Source organism: Mauremys mutica, chromosome 11, assembly GCF_020497125.1.
Source record: "Mauremys mutica isolate MM-2020 ecotype Southern chromosome 11, ASM2049712v1, whole genome shotgun sequence".
Classification (NCBI taxonomy): Eukaryota; Metazoa; Chordata; order Testudines; family Geoemydidae; genus Mauremys; species Mauremys mutica.
Genome location: NC_059082.1, coordinates 4,246,470 through 4,252,916, shown reverse-complemented (window position 1 = coordinate 4,252,916; position 6,447 = coordinate 4,246,470). Strand labels below are relative to the sequence as shown.

Genomic DNA, 6,447 nt, shown 5'->3' with positions numbered 1-6,447 from the left:
GTGACTCTGTCCTAGATGGAGCTTTGGGACCCGGGTTTCTAGCACCAATATAACCCCGGGTTGAAAATGACATTTCGGGCGCCGATGGGTCAGAAATATATTTCCAAAGAACAAAACTGCGAGGGTGAGCAGACAGCAAGAGTGACAAATCGTGACAGAGGGTGGGGGGGAATAGGAGCCTATATAAGAAAAAAACCCAATTATTGAGACTGCCCCTATAAACTGGGGACATCCAGGCATCCTATGCTAGGGAGCCTTTTACATTGTCACTAACCTAGCAGGTAAAAACTCACAATAAGACACAGCGAGTTACTAGTCTACTACTTTTATGTTCCAGACAAACAAACAAAACTTGAATTAACTACAATGATCATCTGTCATCCCCCATCATACACAGAGTTGGCTGACTGCTTAGCACTGCTGTGTGTTTCTCGGTTGTAGGTCTGCCTGCCATGACCCTAGCCAGATGTGCAGAGTGAGGAGATAATACTGAACACTTACATAGTGCGGCGCTTTTCATGCTCATAGGGCTTTACAAACCTCAACTAATTAAGCTATATTTGTAAAAGGGCAGAGTAAGACTGTAATATTTTCTGCCTTTATGGTGTACAGAAATCTGGTGAAATGTTCATCTTGAAATCTAGGTCTGGTTTGAAGAAGGTCTGTGTAAAAATGGTAGCTTCCTGCTCACTATATTTGCTCTTTGTGTCATTTCAGTCATATCTGCTTGTGGTACTGACTAACATTTTGTTTTCACTACTACTCACTCCTGTTAGCCCGGAAATATTAGCTATACAATACAGCTGTGGGAGAATGAGCTGGGTTCTGACTCATGTCATCAGCTAGAACAGGGGTCGGCAACCTTTCAGAAGTGCTGTGCCGAGTCTTCAGTTATTCACTCTGATTTAAGGTTTTGCATGCCAGTAATGCATTTTAACATTTTTAGAAGGTCTCTTTCTATTAGTCTATAATATATAACTAAACTATTGTTTTATGTAAGGTAAATAAGGTTTTTAAAATGTTTAAGAAGCTTCATTTAAAATTAAATTAAAATGCAGAGCCCCCTGGACTGGTGGCCAGGACCTGGGCAGTGTGAGTGTCACTGAAAATCAGCTCGCGTGCCGCTTTTGGCGTGGGTGCCATAGGTGGCCTGCCCCTGAGCTAGAGCAACTTGCAATTCAGACCCCAGGTGGAATTTACAGGCTTGACAATTAGGAGATTTTTTTTTCAACTGTAAATCGAGCAGATCTGAGTCTTTGAGAGCCAATACATAGCGAACCCCATGATGTCATTTTAATCACTTTTCAGATTAAAACGACAAGTCACACGTTTATTGGACCAGCTTCGGTTGGTGAGAGGGACAAGCTCTCGAGCTATACAGCTGGTCCAATAAAAGATTCCCTCACCCACCTTGTCTCTTTAATGTTCTGGGACTGATGCGGCTACAGCAATGCTGCATAAATCAAGCTCCGTTCATTCAGAAATTCAAGATTAGGAATGCAAAGATTGAGAAAGCAGGAAGTTATTTTGGCTTATGTTTTTAAATGTGCCAAAGAAATTGTCATGTAGTAAATAAACAGAAGTGTTCCCATGTCACAACACGTCACTGATCCATCTAGTCTTGTCAACTGCTTTCAGCAGTGGGTTGTTATTAGCTAACACATCAGAGGAAAACGAACAAACAAGCTCAATTAGAAACACAAAGGTGGAGGCACATGCAGAATGCAGGGCTAAGTAATGTGATCTGGGAACAAGGAACTTCTTGTCTTCTGATCCCAGCATTGATCTTGAGCACATCCAGTGATCTCTCTATGGTTCTGTCTACACTAGGGCTTTTCCCAACAATTTCCCACTGTTTCTCCTGCCAAGCCTTATAGTGCTTCTGTGAGCTAGTTAGATGATCGTAGTGCATAAGCCATATAGCCCTGTCTATGCTACAGCTCCCACTGTTGCTATTGGGAGGTAGCTATACCAGTGTTGACAATTGGACAATTTTAGAGATAAAAGCGCTAGCGTAGTCCCAGCCTGTGTGCCGATAAAATGGGAATTATACCTAACTAACCCTAAGGGGAGTCATAAGGATTACTTAACGTTTGTAAAGTGCTTTGAAACTAGCTAATACTAGCTTCTAAACCACTGAAGGGTGGCCTCTAATGAACAGTCCATGTAGATTGCTTGAACAAGTTTAGAACTGAAAAAAGTGCAGAGAAGGGCAACAAAAATGATTAGGGGGTGGAACAGCTTCCATGTGAGGAGAGATTAAAAAGACTAGGACTGCTCAGCTTAGAAAAGAGACAACTAAGGGTGGAGATAGGACAGAGGTCTATAAAATCATGCATGGTGTGGAGAAAGTGAATAGGGACGTGTTGTTTATCCTTTCACATAACACCAGAACCAGGGGTCACCTGATGAAATTAATAGACAGCGGGTTTAAAACAAACAGAAGGAAATACTTCTTCACACAACGCACAGTCAACTTGTGAAACTCCTTGCCAGGGGATGTTGTGAAGGCCAAGACTATAACAGGGTTCAAAACAGAATTAGATAAGTTCCCGGAGGGTGGGTCCAGCAATGGCTATTAGCCAAGATGATCAGGGATGCAGCTCCATGCTCCAGGTGTCTCTAAACCGCCAACTGCCAGAAGCATCTGGCATTGGCCACTGTCAGAGACAGGATACTTGACTAAGTGGCCCATTGGTCTGACCCAGTGGGGCTGTTCTTATGGTCTTAAGATGGAATTAAATTTTTCAAGATTGCTTTGCTTCATAATGTGAGCGCTACTGCTGAGTAGTCCCTGTGTACAACTAATGGTGCCCTGGAGGGACCCACCCCATAAAAGGCAGCAACGATCAGCAACACAACTCCAGCCTTAAACTTGAATCAGCTGTAGTCATCATCAGGTCACTGGACTGCTAGGGTGTGCGTATCGCATGGCCATTAATGAGCGCTGTACGTGAATGGGGAGGGGAGAGGTGGCCCCATTGGAGCGGAGTGTGACTGGCTAGGAAGTGAAGAGTTCACTCAGTTTGCTTTATTGCTTGTGCCACAGAGCCCTTTGCAGGTGCCAACAAAGCTGCAGAGAGGAGATTTTCAGGAAGAAATAACATAAGGCCAGAGGACAAAGTCAACTGAGAACACGCTGTAGTGGGAGTCAATCAGGATTATGTTCACTGGGAATTGTAAGAGTGAATGAATGCTGTGGCGTAAAGGAGCTTATTCCAAAAGCAATTCACCAGCCAAACACAAAGGCCTTAAAAAAACTCTGTCTGAAAACAGTGTGTTACTTCTGTGGCTGTAATTACTTTACCAGCAGTTGGCATGCACGGAGATATTTACCTTATACATCGGCTAAAGCCCCCAGGTCAGGCGGGAGGGTGAGCGCTGAGAAATCAGCTCAGCAGGAATTCTCGTGCTGATTTGGCAGCAGTAGTGCCTCGAATGGCTGATTCAAGGGGGGTGCGAAGGCTCCAGAGGGAATTAACCTTGCCCCCCGCATCGGGTGAGCCTGATATCAAGATTGAGGCTGAGGAACATGTGGAGGGGAGGGGTGAGAAACACTGGGCCTTCCAAGGAGCAAACCACAACACGTGTGCTATGAATTTGCTGTGTATATCAGCTAGCTTTGTGTAATCTCTTACTATCAGCACCTCTTGAGGTCTGGGATCTCAGTAACTGGCCATGCTCACTAGGTCCTTGGGCCTGTAATGAGCATCACACAGACACATCCGCATGGAGCTCATGGCAGGACTGGGGCCTTAGAGGAACAGACAGACTCGGGATCCGCAATAATGTTTTAGGCGAGAAGCTGTGATCTCGGCTTATCGGAGCAGAAGGTAAATCATTGCAAATCCTCTGAGTTCATGTCCTGCCCCCTCAGTGCGCTGTCCCCATATTCCAGGCAGCAAATCTGGGCAGCTTATTTTATTCACATACCCTCTTCAAAGTACAGTCAGATAATCTTTGCTATTTTTAAAATAGGACCCCTCCACCCCCAATCTTTTAACCCTTTAATTGCCTTTTGGACCAACCACTAATTGTTCATGCAATATGCCCTCATCTCTTTTTATGTCAGATCCAAAGATGGAAAATGATTTTCAGCTATGAAAATGGCATGAGAAATAGGGATTTTCACAAATGAGCAGTTTATCATATTTTTAATTATTATTTCAAACACAGCCCTTAATTAAAATAAGTCACCGGACTGGGAGTCAGGAGATCTGGGATCTTTTCCTGACACAGACTCAGTGTGACCATGGGCAAGTTCTGTGTGCTTCATTTTCATAATCTATGTGTAACCCACACACCTCTTGGGTGTGGTGTTCTGTCCCCTCTAATGGCAACAAGACCACGTAGAGATTAACGAGTCTGCTCTACAGCCTTCACTAAGGGCTGTGGCTTTTAGCTCATGCAGTAGAGGCTCATGCATTTAGCTCCAGAAGTCTCAGATTTGATTCCACCCACCGATGACCAGGATCTGCTGGTGTTACATATGGAACAAGGTTATTAGTACTTCACTTTCTCACAAGACAGCAGTGAACCATAAAGCACTGTGAGAGCCTCTGGAGTAAGACTCTATGGAAATGCAAGAGATTAAAGAAGGACAAGGCTGAGACCACATACAAGGTCTTTGAATCCTCACGCTGAGTTTTTTCCACTGTCCTCATTTCACATATTTCCCCCCACACGTTGTTCGTGATTCAGTCTATGGTAAGGGGGAGGAGACTCTCTTATCAGTCATAGACGGCAATGGAGTAGTTCAGTGGAGGGGGCATGTGACTAGAAGTCAGGGGAGATGGATTCTCTTCCTAGCTCAGCCACTGACCTGCTGTAGCCAAGGCCAAGTCACTTGGGGCCAGATGTTTAACGCTACCTAGGTGGTGAAAGAGACAACGAGGCATCTAGAGGCATTTTTAAAAGTGCTTAGGCTACTGGAGGAGTTAGGTGCTGTTCAAAACCCCCATTAGGGGCCTAGCTGCATCTTCAGGCACCTAAATAGCTTAAAAAACCCTTATTCATTCTGGGCCAATTCACTGTTGCCCTGCACTTTGTGGAGTCACCTACACCAGTGTAAAATGCTCCCAGATCAGACCGGCAGCGTGTTATACTCACTCTCACTGGTGTTAACGATGACACAGGGAGCAGGGCAATGGTGAACTGGACCTTCTGCCTCAGGACTGAAGCTGTTGAATGTGGGTAGTGAGATTTACTTTCCTTTGTAAAGTGCTTTCAGACCTTCGGGGGAATATAAAAGTATTGTTATTTAGGGGACGTGCCTATACAATGACCCGCGTGGTCTGATGCACTGAAATGTATCCCTCGATTACCTGATGCCACCCTTCTGTTGTCTAACACAGGTGCTGAACGCCCACAGCATGCATTAAAATCAATGAGTAGCAAGGCCTCAGCATCTCGCAGGATCACCCCTTAACTGGGATCTTTAGGACTGATTATGCTTGTGACTTAGCATTTCCTTCTCCTGGGACGTTTAACCCTAAAAAGTCCAGAGAGCCAAAACAAGGGGAATTCTTGAGATAGTGGAGACAACAGCTTTCAATTTACGACTGTAACATGAGCCAGTATTATTGTATTGTAGCTTCTGTGTTTATGTGCCTGTTAAAGCTGATCCTGGGTGACCCAACAACTTAACACTATGTACTGTGTCACTTTGCTGTTGTATCTTCAGTACCTATTTTGGCAGTTGCCTTTGGCAGAATTAGGCCATTGCTCCCATACATAATAGATGGACTAGCTTGTAGCAAAGTTTCCACAGAAAGCAGCGGGTCTAGTTGCATTATTTTAAATTAACTATTAATGTTGCTGTTACTGTATCCACCTTAAAACAATGGCATGTAGCAGACCTCAGTACAATTAGTCGATCACTTTACTTACAGTGTCAGGTAGTTATAACAAATAACTGGTCACAACGAGACATATCTGTTAAAAGCTTCCGGAGAAGGGGAGTACGGTAGACAAAAGGGAGAAACAAGTAAACAGATGGGGCTACATTTCCCCCCAGTTGAACTGATGCAACCTTAGTGAAGCTGCTAATGGAGGAGCAGGAGTGATAGAGAGCAGAATTACACCTATAGACACTTGGGTCTCAGTCCTATTGAAGTCAGTGACAAAATTCCCACTGATACTAATGGGAGTTGAATTATGCCCTTGAACAGAGGTACAAGTTGAGACTGGGAAAATCCAAGGCTCGTCTGGGCAGAATTTCATAAAGATCATTGGAAAATTCTGTTTTTTACACAACAAGCAGGAAGAGTGAGTTCGAGTCCCTGCCTTATAGGACATGTTTACCTGCCCTGTCCACAGGTCCGGCCGATCACGGCTCCAGCAGCCCCCATTGGCCTGGAGCAGCAAACCGCGGCCAGTGGGAGCCGCGATCGGCCGGACCTGTAGACGGGGCAGGTAAACAAACCGGCCCGGCCCACCAGAGGCTTT

General features: G+C 44.8%; 1 protein-coding gene across 4 annotated transcripts in view; it reads left to right on the top strand.

The window, feature by feature from the left end:
* FEM1B (fem-1 homolog B) overlaps positions 1-6,447 on the top strand; it is a 48,920-nt gene that overhangs the window by 29,713 nt on the left and 12,760 nt on the right. Inside the window, exon 3 of one of the 4 annotated variants that reach the window (XR_006572404.1) lies at positions 3,050-3,159. The exons of the other annotated variants lie outside the window; for them this stretch is intronic. The gene's annotated coding sequence lies outside the window, so the exon portion shown is untranslated. Of the gene's footprint in view, positions 1-3,049; positions 3,160-6,447 lie in introns of those variants that run through there. 4 annotated transcript variants of the gene reach the window in all.